At 40.8% G+C, this 15,261-nt stretch overlaps 1 protein-coding gene and 1 long non-coding RNA gene across 2 annotated transcripts in view; one reads left to right on the forward strand and one right to left on the reverse strand.

Moving 5' to 3' along the window:
• LRMDA (leucine rich melanocyte differentiation associated) overlaps positions 1–15,261 on the reverse strand; it is a 733,109-nt gene that overhangs the window by 378,892 nt on the left and 338,956 nt on the right.
• The window catches only part of LOC309371264, a 16,558-nt gene continuing 1,680 nt past the window's right edge, over positions 384–15,261 (forward strand). The window contains exons 1-3 of the long non-coding RNA XR_014168986.1: positions 384–643; positions 1,037–1,100; positions 3,739–3,862. This is a non-coding gene — a long non-coding RNA (uncharacterized lncRNA). The remainder of the gene's footprint in view (positions 644–1,036; positions 1,101–3,738; positions 3,863–15,261) is intronic.

Raw genomic sequence — 15,261 nt, forward strand, 5'->3', positions numbered from 1 at the left:
TATCTAGTCCAGTGATTGAGCTTACATTGTCAAAACCTAGCACGACCCTTTGTCTGTGCTCTAACTCTTTTGCGCCAAATATTGCTACAAGATTCGAAAGCTTGCCTTTAGAAATGGAACAAGACTACCTACCCAAGAGGATGCTCCGTATTACATTCCATGTTTCAATTTCACTGTTGTTAACGTGTGGACACTGAGTGGCACTGTAGCTGTTTGCTTGCATGAAGAGGCAATGTGAGTACAAAAGGGCTGTAGGGTGAGTGTTTAGCAAGGAGGTAAGGCTAAAGGTGCAGCCCTGCAGCTCCTTTGTTAGGTAACAGCTGAATGGAATTTGTGTCACTCAGAATTCTGAATTCCACATCTACTAACCAAGAATGCCCAAGAGTCTGTACCAATGGTGGGGAACCTCAGATCCAGAGGTCATATACAGCCCTCCAGGTCTCTCCTGTCTGGCCCCTGGGGCTCTCCTCACATCACACACCCTCCCCAGTCCATGCCTCATTAAGTCAGAGGCACTAAACTTTCCAAAATGGTTCATCTCAAAAATGCATCTCAATTCCCTGCAACTTTTTCCATGCAGCTATGTCAAAAACGAGTTGTCAGCTCAACACTTGTCTGAAATTCCAACCTCATACATAAGCAGGTGTGTTTGGGTTTTGTTGTAAACTAAATATACTGTTATGTCTTTTAAGCTCTTGGGATTGTTCGTTTTGCCTCTAGACTGAACGTACTGGTAATCTGCAAATCACTTCATAAATAGCAGCTTCCCCAAACATTTCAAAACAAAACGTTTCCATTTTGCATTCTTAATTATAGTGAAAGCTTAATATTTAGAACCAAAGGACTCAGTTGCCAAGAAAGAGTTCTCTGTTTTCTTCCTTGGTATCTGTGGGAGGAGAAAGAAGCAGAACATTTTGGGGAAACGCTTGTTTGTACAGCACAAGATGTGGTGAAGGCCACTAGCTTAGATGACTCTAAAAATGGATTAGACAAACATATGGAGGAAAAGCCTACTAATGCCTTCGTGTCATTTCAGGACCAGTAATGGAACAGTTAATGTTCCGCTCTGTAACTTGTCTGGTATGGTTTAGTATCACAAGGTGAGTGATCTGGATTGTTCTTTTTTGCTTGGCTTCTAGATAGCTGTGCTTTCCTAATATAGTTGTCTATGTTTGAGTCTATGTGACTGTTCACCTGTGAGTAGGACCTATGGGGACATGGAAGCCTGACTACCCCACTGACTAGTCGATGGCTATATACTACCTTCATACTGTATTTAGATGGTATATGCCAGTGAAGGTCTGAGCTACTGCCTTCTTGCCCTGTAGGGTCAAAAATGCAGGAGAGGGGAGGAGCTTATCCTTCAAAAACATGAAGAAGGGGAGACAGGATGGGACAGAGAGTAACTTTTGTGGCATTAGTCTCTATTCATGTGGTGTTGTTGCTTTTCTTATAGGCTAAATGGGGAATGTCACACTAGAATGCTACAATAGAATGGTTTCAACAATCAATCCCTTCTCCCTGGGAACTCTGGGAATTGTAGCTATGAGGGGGATAGAGAGTTTCCAAACCATTTTCAACACTTTTAACAAATGACAGATCCCAGGATTCATCGGCCTGATCCAGCAGGCTCTTCTTGGGTTTTTATGATAACCTAGTCACCAGTGTTTTGGCCGGGAATGGGAGCATAGTCCCTCAATTAAGCTTTTTGGGAAGGAGGGAGTCACTATAGTACCCAACTATAGGGAAGGGAGAGAATATGTTCCCCAAATTATTTGAGGACCAGCTGCATCTTCTTACTTCACTCATTTCAAGGCACCTTGATTTTTTTCTTGTTCCCTCTATATCTTTTCCTCAACTTTTCTTGTCTCTACCTTCCTTCTTTCTCTGTTATTTCCCTTTCTCCTCTTCCTTCCTGTCCTGCCTGCCTCACTCTTTCAATTCTCATTTGCCCTTCCCTTTCTCCTGTTCTCATTCAGTTACAAAAAAGTTCAGAGAAGGGGCAGTCTGTTGGCTGCTTGTGTAGTATTGGGGAAGGGGGGAATCTTAAAATAAACCATGGCAGACTGTACATTCCTATAGCTTAGCAATTTACTGTTTGTCTACAAAAATCTACCAGCATTAGGCTGAAGGTTCATGTAAGCAGCACCCTTGTCATTTAGGTCCCTGGGACATGTACAAGATTTGTGCCAAATCTACCTCTCTGTAACAAGCAATGCTCACCATAAAAATGCAACAGCTGTTCCCCTAAGGAGACCTACTTTGACAGTGGGCACTGCTGCATGTCTTCACAATTCGATTGCTAGCTACCCTTCTGGGTGGGATGAATGCCAAGTGGCAGCCTGTGGCCAACAGTGTACACACATTAGCAATTCATCTATAGCAAATTATCATTGAATTAGGATAAACAGTAAGCACCACAAAGGGATAAAATAGTACCTACTCTAGTTAGTCAGAGCTCCTCATCTCCCCCCTATGCACATCCACGTCCTTCCTCCACATATAAGGCAAACCTCTCAAATGGAAAGGTGAGCTAACACTTTTGGAGTAGCACATCAATTTCTGCCTGGGCAAAAAAATTAAAAATTATGCTGAAACGTTTCCCTTACACACAGCCTCCTATATTTCTTACTTAGACCTTCAAGGTATGCAACACAGAGCATTCTCACAAATGTAGGGCCTTGTGGAAGTGACAGTATGATGAAATGAACAGACGGAAACTGAGAGCAAGACTGGTTATGAAAAATCACTGGCTGGCCTACCATCTTCATTTTATTTAATTTCAGTGCTGGGCTAGTGCACATTTTAAAACATTAGGGGAAGCAGTAACCAAATACAAAAGGAAAACACAACCGCACACTGCAGAAGGGGAGTTGCATGCCTAGGACTGGATAATGTATTGAACAAGGCAGGAACAAGTAACACTCCTTGCTTTGTGGGCACGCTGCCTAGTTTAAACTGGTTAATAGGCCAGACTAAACACACAAGTACACACTTTGGCAGGCTCATACCCATCCTTTCTGCCTGCTCTTGTCACACTCAGGCACACAAGTCCACTTGTTTCAACGGTGATGCCTTCTGATGTGTGGGGCAAACTCAAACCTGAGCTTCGTTTTTAGCAGCAGTGTTTAGTTTTTACTTAAAGCTTTTTACTACTAATAATTTTGTGCTTTCTCACTGCGTTTTGACATCAGTCTAAACCATAGTTTTAGTATATCGATTTTTAAAAGCATTGTAAAGAAATATCTAATATGACATGATCAAGACTAGGCGAGTCTTGGGCTTAATTTCAACTCCCCTCTCCCACGATGCAGACAAACTGTGGCTATTGACCACTATGGTTTCTTTGAAACTAGCCAGCTTGAAACCAACTCTCCCTTGAAGAAGGGTGGGATATGAATGTGGACAGTTAAGAAATTAAAAAATCAGCAAATAGCAATGTTGTGTAAGAGAACAGTATTAGTTGGAGGTGGTTTTACCTACGTGAAACTAATCCCAAATGGTACATTTTTGTTCAGTTCTTAATACAAAATAATCCTTCTCACAAAAAATCATCAGGTGAAAGCAGGCTAAAAATGTCAAATAAATAAATATCCACTATTAAGCCTTTGTATACTCTGTGCCATAGCAGTTGAGTTCTGTGATTTGTATGATTCATGAATATTAAGCAATTTTGCAAATAGCTTATTCCTTTTGCATGATAATACACTCTGCTTCTTCTACCTACACACACAATAGTGTGACATTGTGGAACAGGGCTGGCCCACCACCAAAGCAGTCCCTGGGCTGGGTCTGCCCGTAGCACACCTCTCCCTTCAGCTGGAAAGACTCAGAATGACCCTGCCTGCCAGATTGACCAAAGGTAGGGGGGCTGATAGGGGGCTCACTCTGGGGGGTGGGGTACAAACCTGACTGGGTCCCCAGGAGGTCTTCATTCAGGTCTGCTCCCCAGAGATAAAAGTGGGTGTCCTCTGGACAGGGAACCACAGATCTATTTTTTATCTCCCATCCCCTGGCCTATTGCTGGTTTTTTATCACCCATTTCAGTAGGTAGCTTGGATCTGACCTTGCTATGAACAAAGTCAGTTGCTGTATTTGGTGCCAGGGAGGAAGTTTCCTGGCAGGTCTATAGACAGACCAGGGGGATTTCACCTACCTCGTAGCAATCGTCACAACTTTGTTGAAGAAGGCATTGGGTAAAACCTAGTCATGTTCAGAGCGGAGGCTGTAAGCCTCTGCCTGCTCCAAAGAATGGTATATCCTGTTAAAGGGATCCATGAAGAGGTGTTTCTGTCTGGACGCCCAGGTGGGGCAAGAGCCATAGCGCTCCTCCACACTCCTCGAGAGGTGGCTTCTATTTGATGTATGTCATAGGACCTCCTTGACACTGGTTCAACCCCTTGGTTGATCATCTAGCAAATGGGCTGGTTGATATTGGTTGACCCAATGCCTATGGCAAGCCCCTTACATCTGTAATCAATAAAGCTGTGGCCTAATTCAAACCATATAATGTTGTCATGAGTGGTTTTTTGGATGGCGGTACCCTGCACGGCAGTGGTCTCACAGCATCTGGGCACGCATCCTGCCCCTGTCCACAGCAAATCTTATTCAGTTGCTCTTGACCATGGCTTCTGTGATCCCATCAGGCATTTCCTACATATTTTGTAACTATAATTCTATTCCCAGTACCAAATCCTGTGCTTGCAAGGAATGGCAAGCTGCATAGACGGACCATTATATTTTAATGTTTGGTTTCAATTAAATATAAAATGAAGTGGTGTAAAAAAAAAAATTCTGGAAGAGTTTTCATCAGAAAAGTTTTTCTATTGTGTTCTTTTGGGCCTCGTGTTTTCCTGTTCATTCTTCCTATTATTTTGGATGATGCAAGTAAAGTGTCAAACTCTGGGCACCAAAGAGTTAACTAATTTTCCATGAGTTGGCAAATGTTCAGTCAAAACCTGGCCAACTGCCTGTTGTTTACTGAAGCTAAGGAAGAAGCATCTGCAACATTACCAAAAGCATATTGTAAAAGGCAACACATGCAAATTAAACCTCTTGAGCTATGAGTAAATTGCTGGGAAAATTTATAACTCATTTAATAAAACCTGAAGTAAATACATTGCCTTGGCTCCCAGGGAGAACAAAATATTTCCCATGATTCTCTTTTCTCCCCACCACCGGGAAAAAAATCCTGCAGCCAGACTGCTACAGTATTGAATTTATTATTAAACTAGTTTCATTGAAAGGAATTGTTCCTGCAATTGCATATTATTACAGAATATATACTTGAACTAGATTTAACGTACGCGTGTGTGTGTGTGTGTGTAAAGTAAGATATGGTAGAATAATTCTTATGTGGCCCTGGGCAGACTTAATGCTTATCTGTGATCTATTTTTTTTAACCATGGTTAAATGTTATACCTTAAAGCATGATTCAGGATTGGATGTGAACCTAGGTAATTGTATAGCATAATTTTCATTAACTATGCTCAGTGTCATGAACAAACCCAAGGTTACCAAACCATATTTCATATGCCTCTCCAATCTCTCTTCTTGCTATGGGGTGGTGCACCTTAAACACAACTTTTGAGGCCAGGGTTTATCTCAGCAAACTAAACCATGGCTTCACAGTTACAGCTGGGTTTGTAGCCAGATTTAAGGCAGCGAAACATGGCTGGCTTCAGGGCCACCACCAAGTTTGGCAGGCCTTCAGTTCTCCACTCAGGTGGGTCACCCTACCCTAGGTTGATGGGTGGTAGTGGCAAGGACAGAGAGGGCTGCTATAGTGAAAGCAGCAAGTAGGTGCTGCACCTAGAAAAAAGCTGATATAGTCGGCAAATACGGTGTGTGACACCTGGCGTTTTAATTCCCTCATGGTGCCTGTGAAGCTGCAACATAACATTGTTCTTGAGGTGCAATACATTAAAGACCTGAGATACTGTGAAGAAATAAAAATGGTGGGTGCCAGCCACATCCACCTAGTCTCCAGAGCTGGATAAAGGGAAAACCAGTGGCCACATACGAAGAGAGCCAGGCTTGGGCAGAAACTGGGTGGGTTTTGTTTTGTTTTGTTTTTGCTTAGGCCCATAGTGTGAAATAGAAAATAGTAGCCCAAACACAAGTTTGTGGGGAATGTATTATTTTTTAATAGGAATTTAACTTAATAAAAGCAAATTATATCTATGAAAAAAGGATTTTTGGTTTGGTTTGGTTTGGTTTGGTGTTTTTGGTCACACACGGCTACTGTTGCCAGTATGGAAATTTCTGGAAGCCAGTATTTATTATAGTTTCATGCTTAGTGTGTACAGAATGCTGAATGTTGTTGGAGCAGATCATAGTGGAAGTAAAATGAGGGGTTTGGAAACCTGAATAGGAGAACTTTACAATGTTTTGTTGCCAGCTCCACTGGCTCAGTTTAGATATGTGTAAGGCAGTGAAAGACAGGAGTGCCTGGTGTGCTCTGGTCCATGGGGTCACGAAGAGTCGGACACGACTAAACGACTAAACAACAACAACAATCAGGTAGCTATTTAAAAGAATATTAAAAAAACTTCCTTCAAGAAAACTTTGACTCAAATTTCTCCGTTAAAATGCTCTTTTATCTCCCTCTGTAACTTAAAATCTACTGAAGAAGAGGGAGAGAGGTTATCACCCAGATGCAAAGGAAGAGGTAGGAGGTCTATAACCCATAAAACATTTTGACTTCCTTAGTAGCAAATTATAATCTCTAAATTCCGATTCACTGAATCCTACATATACAAGTAAGGCAGAACATGATTCAGTCAAAGGTAAGTCTTGATAGTTATCAATTATTTCAATGGGAGCCTAAGAGCTGCTGCACACATCACATTTTTAAGTGTACATATAACTATATAATGCAAAAAGCTCTTTGAGATCTACTCAGAGAGACAGAAGCGTCTATAGCTCCTTGTTGAATTCACACTCAGTGGCAAGCATTAGTCTTCTGCCATCATCTGTGTTATAGCCAACAGGTGTATGCTTAAAAATTTCCCCACTCAATGGGTCTTAAAAGTGCTTCTGTAATGGGATTGTGCCATGTTTTTCAAATGTCGCGTGTCAATAAGCACATAAGAGGCCTCTTATCTGTAGCACTGTTTTTCTTTAATCAATATAGTTCTGCACATAACATGTCTGAGGTGCAACCCAAGCCATTTTCCAACAAAAGTTTGCACGTAATAGTAAAAATAGAAAATTATTATTTTAGACACAACGTTCAGCACCCTTTTCCTATTTCTCTTTTTTTGCCATCAATCACAACCATCGGAGTTCTGTGACTGATGTGTGCTGACTGACAACAGAAAGAAAAATTTTGAGGCGTTAGTGAAATGACAGAGCTGTCATGGCTGCCTCAAAAATGAGAAAGAATAGATAACACTTTAGAAGGGCAGGAGCGGGAAGTCAAAGACAGACAGCACTGAAGTCCTGTTAGCAGGAGTGTTCAAAGTACCATCTGCCCTATTCTGAGTGGTTTGGCCTATCTGGCTGACATGGTTAAAAGAAACCAGTTTTTAAAACCTGAAATACATGAATAAACAATGCAAGTCAAAAAGTCCTTTTGAACTCTTCTAAATGTGAGATTTTGTGACTTACGACTCACAGATTATTAGTGATGTTATTACTATTGACTTTATTCCTACTACCACTACAGTTTTACAGTGGTACCTCAGGATGTGAACGGGATCCGTTCCAGAGCCCCGTTCGCATCCTGAGTAGAACGTAACATGCGACTGTGAGTCTGCGGGTCGCGTTTCGCGTTTCGCCAATTCCGCGCATGTGCATGACATCATTTTGAGCATCTGCGCATGCGCGAGCAGCGAAACCCAGAAGTGTTTAACCTGAAGCTACTTCAACCCGAGGTATGACTGTACTATTGTAGGGCTATATAAGTACAAGTAGGTGGGTTTGGGGACTGGCAACAAGTCAGGAAGAAAGGCTGAGGATCCTGGACAGAGCCAGCAGTTTTACATAACCAGATGGGAAATTAATGGCCTGTTGTTCAGTCACTTGGCCTCTGCTGAGCTGGGGGCTGTAATATGACCCTGTTGCCCTCTGTAGTAAGGGTGCTGAAGTGGAAAATAGAATGAGTGGGCCACTCTATTTCTGGTCATAATGGAGTACATAGGATAGCAAAGCTTGGCTGGAAACTACGCAGAGATTGCTGGTACTTTATACTCTACTGCCTATTCCTAGCTTCTGTTTTTTAATGCTTCAAAACTCTGCAAAATGCATTTGACCAACAACGGCGGGACGTAGAAAATGTGTGCACAGGCCCCAGGCCATAATGCCCCTGTGATTCCATCTTTAAAATATGTGTTTCCATCCAGTCAGAAGTGATGGTAAACCCTACGCTACTTTCCATAGCGTAGGTCTCTCCCTCGACATTGCAGGAAGCAACAAAACAAACCAGAATTGTCAATATTGGTTTAATAATTTCTCCCTTTAAAAAAAAAAAAAAACATGCAGATGTTCTCTGTTAGGGATGAATTTTCTTTCATCTCCCAAGACAGCATAAAAGAAGCAGTCTTTTGGCTTTGCCCATAGGGCAAAGCATCTCCCCCAGTGGAACCCTGTTAGTAAAAATAAAGCAACTGAAACCCAGTCATAGAAATCAAATGGGAATGTTAAGCATAACAAATTGCAGTTTAAGTCCCAGCTCGAGTATTTTCCATAGAAACCTATGATAGATGCGTTTGCCAGACCAGGAAACCCCATCACAGCATGCAAAAATTCTCCTTTTTTGTTACAACCCACAAATTTCTACAGGATTGCTGATTGATGTAACCCTTGGATTAGAAATACACAACATGAAATAAAGTTCCCAGAGTGGAAAAAAGGAACTCCTTGATGAGACTGTTGAAAGAGCGATAAAAGCTTCACTCAAGGACTCCACTTTAGTATCAGATTGTGGGAAACTTTCATTTAAACAGCCCAATGGAGTCCATTAGCCATCAATCTGCAGGCACTAAATAAACCCTTAACACCTCTTCTTAGAAACTGCAACATAATCATCCCGCCATCCTGCTGGAGTTACTGACAAAAAGAGCTGTTGAAGATTGGAGAAAGTTTATGGGGAGGGGGGAATTTTCCTCCCAATACAACTGCCCACAATAAAACCATGCAATTTTATTTCTTCAACAGCCAGTTTAGTAGGCACAAAACAAAGATACCGTCACTTCAAACAAACAAAACAATAAAGAGAGAGAGGATTGTTTCGGGGGGGGGGGTGTCATTTCACAAGATTATGGACCTGCTATTCAACCGGATAGGCCCTAGTACAACTTTGACTTGAAAACTGGAATTTGCTTTTAAACGTAAAGCTTGTCTACAAAGTGGCCTGATGAATGTACAGTGGTACCTCTGGTTACGTACATAATTTGTTCCGGAGGTCCGTTCTTAACCTGAAACTGTTCTTAACACTTTAGCTAATGGGGTCTCCTGCTGCTGCTGCTGCCGTGCTGCCACCGTGTGATTTCTGTTCTCATCCTGAAGCAAAGTTCTTAACCTGAGGTACTATTTCTGGGTTAGCGGAGTCTGTAACCTGAAGCGTATGTATCCTGAAACATATGTAACCCGAGGTACCACTTTAATGCTAAACTATGGCTAACGTTATGTGCGCAAGCCTTGTGGTTTGTGCATTCCCCTTTCGCTTTCTTCTTCTAGCATGGACACGGACACACACACACACACACAGAGTTTTTGTTTCAATTTTCAGTTAACTGAAGTTCTTATATCCAAATTTGGACAAACTGTGGTTAGTGTTAACTATGATGAGGGAAACAACTTCAGCCTGTGATTTACAATATTGGCTCGTATCCCTAAACCATAACATAATGTTAACATTAACCACAGTTCTTGGTTTGGATAAAACAACTAACTATGGTTAGTTGAAAGCATAAGGGAAAGCTTTAAACCCCTCTCTTGTAGCTGTGCCATAGGAAGAGTGTGTGGGCATGCCTGAGGATTTCCCAGCCTCACACTCGTAGCACTAAACTGTGGTTTACGGTTACATCCAAACAGAGGGCTGCATTCAACCAACCCAGTGCACTAAAAGAAACCAGCACAACGACTCCTGATGGCGCAATGGGGCTTCCACCACTTTTACCCTTGTGCTCCAGTTTCAAATATTCTATTATTAAATGTACACTATGAAAGTGTACACCTAAAAATGTAAAGCACATTCTTGCAGATAGGTTTACAAACTATGGGATTATGTAGGTATTAAGTGCCACTGAAACTTAGAACTTGGTGACAATAGCTTTATATTTTATTCCAACTGCCACAATTTTTAATCTTGTAAAAAAAAACACCTACTAAATTACCTTCTCAGGAGATTGGGCATTTGTTCCATAATCCAGAATTAGACAAAGAAAAAGTACTTATCACTAATTAATATGGAGTGGTTTAGAAGAGGTAACAGTGGAACAACTAAGCATTGGGAATTGAATAATATACTCCTTCGCAACATATTTATGGTGGAAGCCATTAATGTCAGGAATATTTCACTCTTATTTATACACTTGTAATTTAGTTTTAATATGGGAGGCTATATTTTAATATGGAAGGCCCAAAAGCAGCCATTTGGGTTTCAAAAGAGTTATTAGATTAATAGAAAAGCAACTACAAGTGAAACTTAGAAGCCTGATGTAAAAAGGGTAATGAGAATAAATAGTTATTCCTAAGAGCAAGAAAGAAAATGAAGCTGAAAGATTCCTATAAGCAGGAAAATCTCTGACCACTTTGAAACAAAAAAAATTTGAGGAAGGTGAAAAAACATAACAAGAAATGTGAGCACAACTAGTTAAGTGACAAAAGGAGATGATATTTATAAGAGTTATAAGAGGTGTGGAGGGGTAGCCAAGTTGCCTTCTAGAAGTATATAATGAATTGTATCAGACAAAAAAATCTTAATGTCATATTTTCTTCTTCTTCTTTAAGAGTGGCTCAGCAGGATAAAGCTACATCACATGTTCATTAATGTTCAGAAAGCACTGAACCTAACACAAATCTTCAAAACAAACCAACATATACGTTTTTGCCAAGATGGCTCCATAGCTAAGTATAATAATACTAATAATAAACGTTTATATTTCAGTTCCATGATAGCTAAGATAGTTCAGCAGAATCTATGCTAAAAAGTATTTCCTCAGTCATGGGAAGAGGCCAAGAAAATGGCAATATGCAATGAAGGAAAAAATCTCCCAAACCCAATTCATAAAGACTCTCTGATAAATAGAACGGTTGAGGTGAAAGTGCATTGCCCCCTGAAAAAATTATCCTCACTCTGGCAATTAATTTGTGACTCCTTGTGAAACGAAGTGACAATGTTTACCCACTCAGAATATAGGCAGGAAGCATTGTCTTCAATTTGGTTTGGTTACATTATCACACAGCCAAATCCGATTAATTATTTGGTTCTCTTTGGTGATATGATATAATGGTAGCTATAAGATTCCTGGCAGGATTGTGTGGTCAGCAAGAGGAACCTTCTTTTAAAATAAATGGCACCAAAGCTGATACCAGGAGACGGAATGAAGGGTTGCAAAAATGTCTGATTGGAATTATTTTAGAAGGAAACTTCTATGTTCAGAAGAGAAAATGTTTTCTTTGTGTGCTTGGAAGGTTCCTTCCTTTTTCTTTCAAAGGAATATTTTCTCTAGTGCATTCAGTAGCTTCCTTTTCCCTGCAATTGGTGCCTTCATGCTTTTTCTGTTTTTGGAGTTCTTCTCAGTGGCTGCTCCCAGACTTTGGCACTTCCTCCTAGAGAAGCTAGACTGGATCCTTCCTTTTTGTCCTTTCACTGGCAGGTGAAAACTTTATTGTTCCAACAGGCTTTTGGCACTGACTACTTTTAATGAGGGATGCGGGTGGCGCTGTGGGTTAAACCACAGAGCCTAGGACTTGCTGATCAGAAGGTCGGCGGTTTGAATCCCTGCAACGGGGTGAGTTCCCGTTGCTCGGTCCCTGCTCCTGCCAACCCAGCAGTTCAAAAGCACGTCAAAAGTCCACGTAGATAGGTACCACTCCAGCGGGAAGGTAAATGGCATTTCTGTGCGCTGCTCTGGTTCGCCAGAAGCGGCTTAGTCATGCTGGCCACATGACCCGGAAGCTGTACGCCAGCTCCCTCAGCCAATAAAGCGAGGTGAGCACTGCAACCCCAGAGTCGGCCACGACTGGACCTAATGGTCAGTGGTCCCTTTACCTTTACCTTACTTTTAATGAAAGGGATGGCGTTATGCTGTTTTTATTGTCATTATTGGTATGTATATGATATGTATATAGCTTTAATGCTATCAATATTTAACTGGTTTTAATTATTATTTTCTATGTTTTTAATTATTCTTATTTTTATCTATAAGCTGCCTTGAGTCTCATCAAGAAAAATGTGTGTATGAATGAATGAATGAATAAAAACATCAGCAACAATAATTTTATTTCAGGCTCCTCAAAACTATTTTATGTGCCAAACATGTACACTCATGAAAACTCAAATCGCACTTTGCTTTTGGTTCATTTTAAATGTTGCTAAGGCCTTTGATTGTGTAGGATGGCTATTGTTATTTAAATGATAAACAGTTCTTTAGGAATGGGCTTTTAAAATTGGACTAAACTGATTTTTGCTAACACAAAAGCCAGTCTAGCAACTTATTTCCCCCATATGGAACAATTTAGACCTACAAGGTGTGCAAGGCACAGGAATCCTTTATTTCAACTACGGCTCATTTTGGATATCATGCCAAACTATTCATGATTTGGATACCATGCCATTAGGGCACGGCAATTAGAAAAAACACATTCAACAGGGATTCAAACTGTAATTGAAGATGTTAAATTTGCTATATATGCTGATGACATCAAATTATAATTACAAGCCCAATCAATCCAGTTGCACAAATTCTGCAAATGATAGGCTAGTTCAGTCAATTTCTAGCTGAATGACAAGTTAGTATCATAGTAATCCAGGCATAGGCAAACTCGGCCCTCCAGATGTTTTGGGACTACAACTCCCATCATCCCTGACCACTGGTCCTGTTAGCTAGGGATGATGGGAGTTGTAGTTCCAAAACATCTGGAGGGCCAAGTTTGCCTATGCCTGTAGTAATCAATACCTCAAAAAGCAAAGTAACAGCCCAATATGGATTAAAATGGACAACTAAACCCATACAATTATTGGGAATAAACTCAGTTGTTAAAATTCAGGTATTCAAAATACAGTTATGAGTCTTTGGTAGAAGGAATTAAGTTTTTTTTCCATTTCTTAATGATTATTTAAAAAATGTAAGTAATATAAGCTTTATTGTTTTGCATTCCTTGCCATTCGAGCCTCCTTCTTTCACTTACCACTTAATTACTCTAATATTAGTCCTGTGGGGAAACATTAAAATTTTAACAAAAACTAATCACCAATCTTAATTTGCACAAAAGAAAGGCCAAGGTTAGTTTTGGCACACCTAAATAAATAGCAAAGTACAAATATGTTCAAAATTTGAAAATGCGAAGCTCCAAGAGCATATTATTTATTTTAGGAACAGATGAAAGCAAAACTTATTTGAAAGCCAGATACACACACAGTCTCATGCCTCGTTCTCACTGATGCGCAAACATGTGAGAGGGCTATTACCACCTCAGACTGTAGGTCAGGGCCAGCGTGAATTAATGTTCCTCCACACATTCCCATCTCCAGAAAAAAGCCACCACAAAGAAAACTATGGTGACAAGGTGCTAGCTAGCTATGACCCTGACATACTATTTTTCTATTTTCATTTTGATAGCTTTCTAGAACTACTCAATAAAACTGATTGACAGAATGCTCAATCAAGATAGACAAGAGGGGTTCCTTCTCTATGCCATGTGTGATTAACTTGTGGAAATCACTGCCACATGAGAAGATGATGGCTGTTAGCTTAATTTTTTTAAGGATTAGATAAATAGGTCCACCAAGAGCTATTAATCATCTTAGTTAAATGGATCCTCCATATTCAGAAGCAGCAGGACTAGAAAAATATTGGTCTGATCCAGCAAGTCAATTCTTATGATAATCACTCATGGCTACCACAATATGTCCTTGGCTTTGGACTTTGCAAGAGGCACCCACGCCGACAGCATATGCAGTCAAGGGACATGCTACACAGGATCCCCTTCACGGCAGCCCAAATTCTTTTGAATGTCTAATATGATTTAAACAAAACAAACAAAACCCAAGTAGCTCATAAACAAAAACAAAAAACACACATACACATAATATTACACATTCTTTACTCATCTATAGTCCTATCTCCTCAGGAAACAACCCATGCCAGATTCACCCTCTTTTTGCCGGATAAAACAGAATTATGAGGAACAGGTCTTTACTACAGCTAATTGCAAAAGTATCTTCTTGTCTGACACTAAGGAAAGTTTCTAGAGTACAGTGGTACCTCGGTTTATGAACTTAATCCGTTCCAGAAGTCCATTCTTAAACCAAAACCGTTCTTAAACTGAGGAGTGCTTTCTCTAATGAGGCCTCCCGCCGCTGGTGCCCTTCCACCATTCAGATTCTGTTCTTAGACGGAGGTAAAGTTCTCAAACCAAGACACTATTTTCCGGTTTTGTGGAGTTTGTAAACCAAATCGGTCTTAAACTGGATTGTTCTTAAACCGAGGTACCACTGTACTTTGTTAGCCTATTAATACAGCACTTCAATCAATCAAGTCAGATTCCAGAATAACTGCTTCTTCCTTTGCTTCAGAGACAACAGCTTTGGACACCTTAATTACCCAAACCAAAACACTTCCTTGGCCAGATTCAACTCATCCAGGCTTGGGTATCTGGAAATCCAGACCAGAAAGTGGCAAACATGGGGCTTGTCTACAGTGTGAAATGGATTTGGATTAGGGCTGGAGGCAGGCAAGCGAACAATGTTTGTGGGTTATAAATAACTAAATAGTAGTACTAGTAGTAAAAGTATTATTTACAGTTTGTATATTTACAGTGGGGACGCAGGTGGCACTGTGGGTTAAACCACAGAGCCTAGGGCTTGCCGATCAGAAGGTTGGAGGTTCGACTCTCCGTAACGGGGTGAGCTCCTGTTGCTCGGTCCCTGCTCCTGCCAACCTAGCAGTTCGAAAGCATGTCAAAGTGCAAGTAGATAAATAGGTACCGCTCCAGCGGGAAGGTAAACGGCGTTTCCGTGTGCTGCTCTGGTTCGCCAAAAGCGGCTTAGTCATGCTGGCCACATGACCCGGAAGCTGTACGCTGGCTCCC

Source organism: Podarcis melisellensis (genome assembly GCF_964234715.1).
Source record: "Podarcis melisellensis genome assembly, chromosome: 5".
In the NCBI taxonomy this organism is placed as follows: Eukaryota; Metazoa; Chordata; class Lepidosauria; order Squamata; family Lacertidae; genus Podarcis; species Podarcis melisellensis.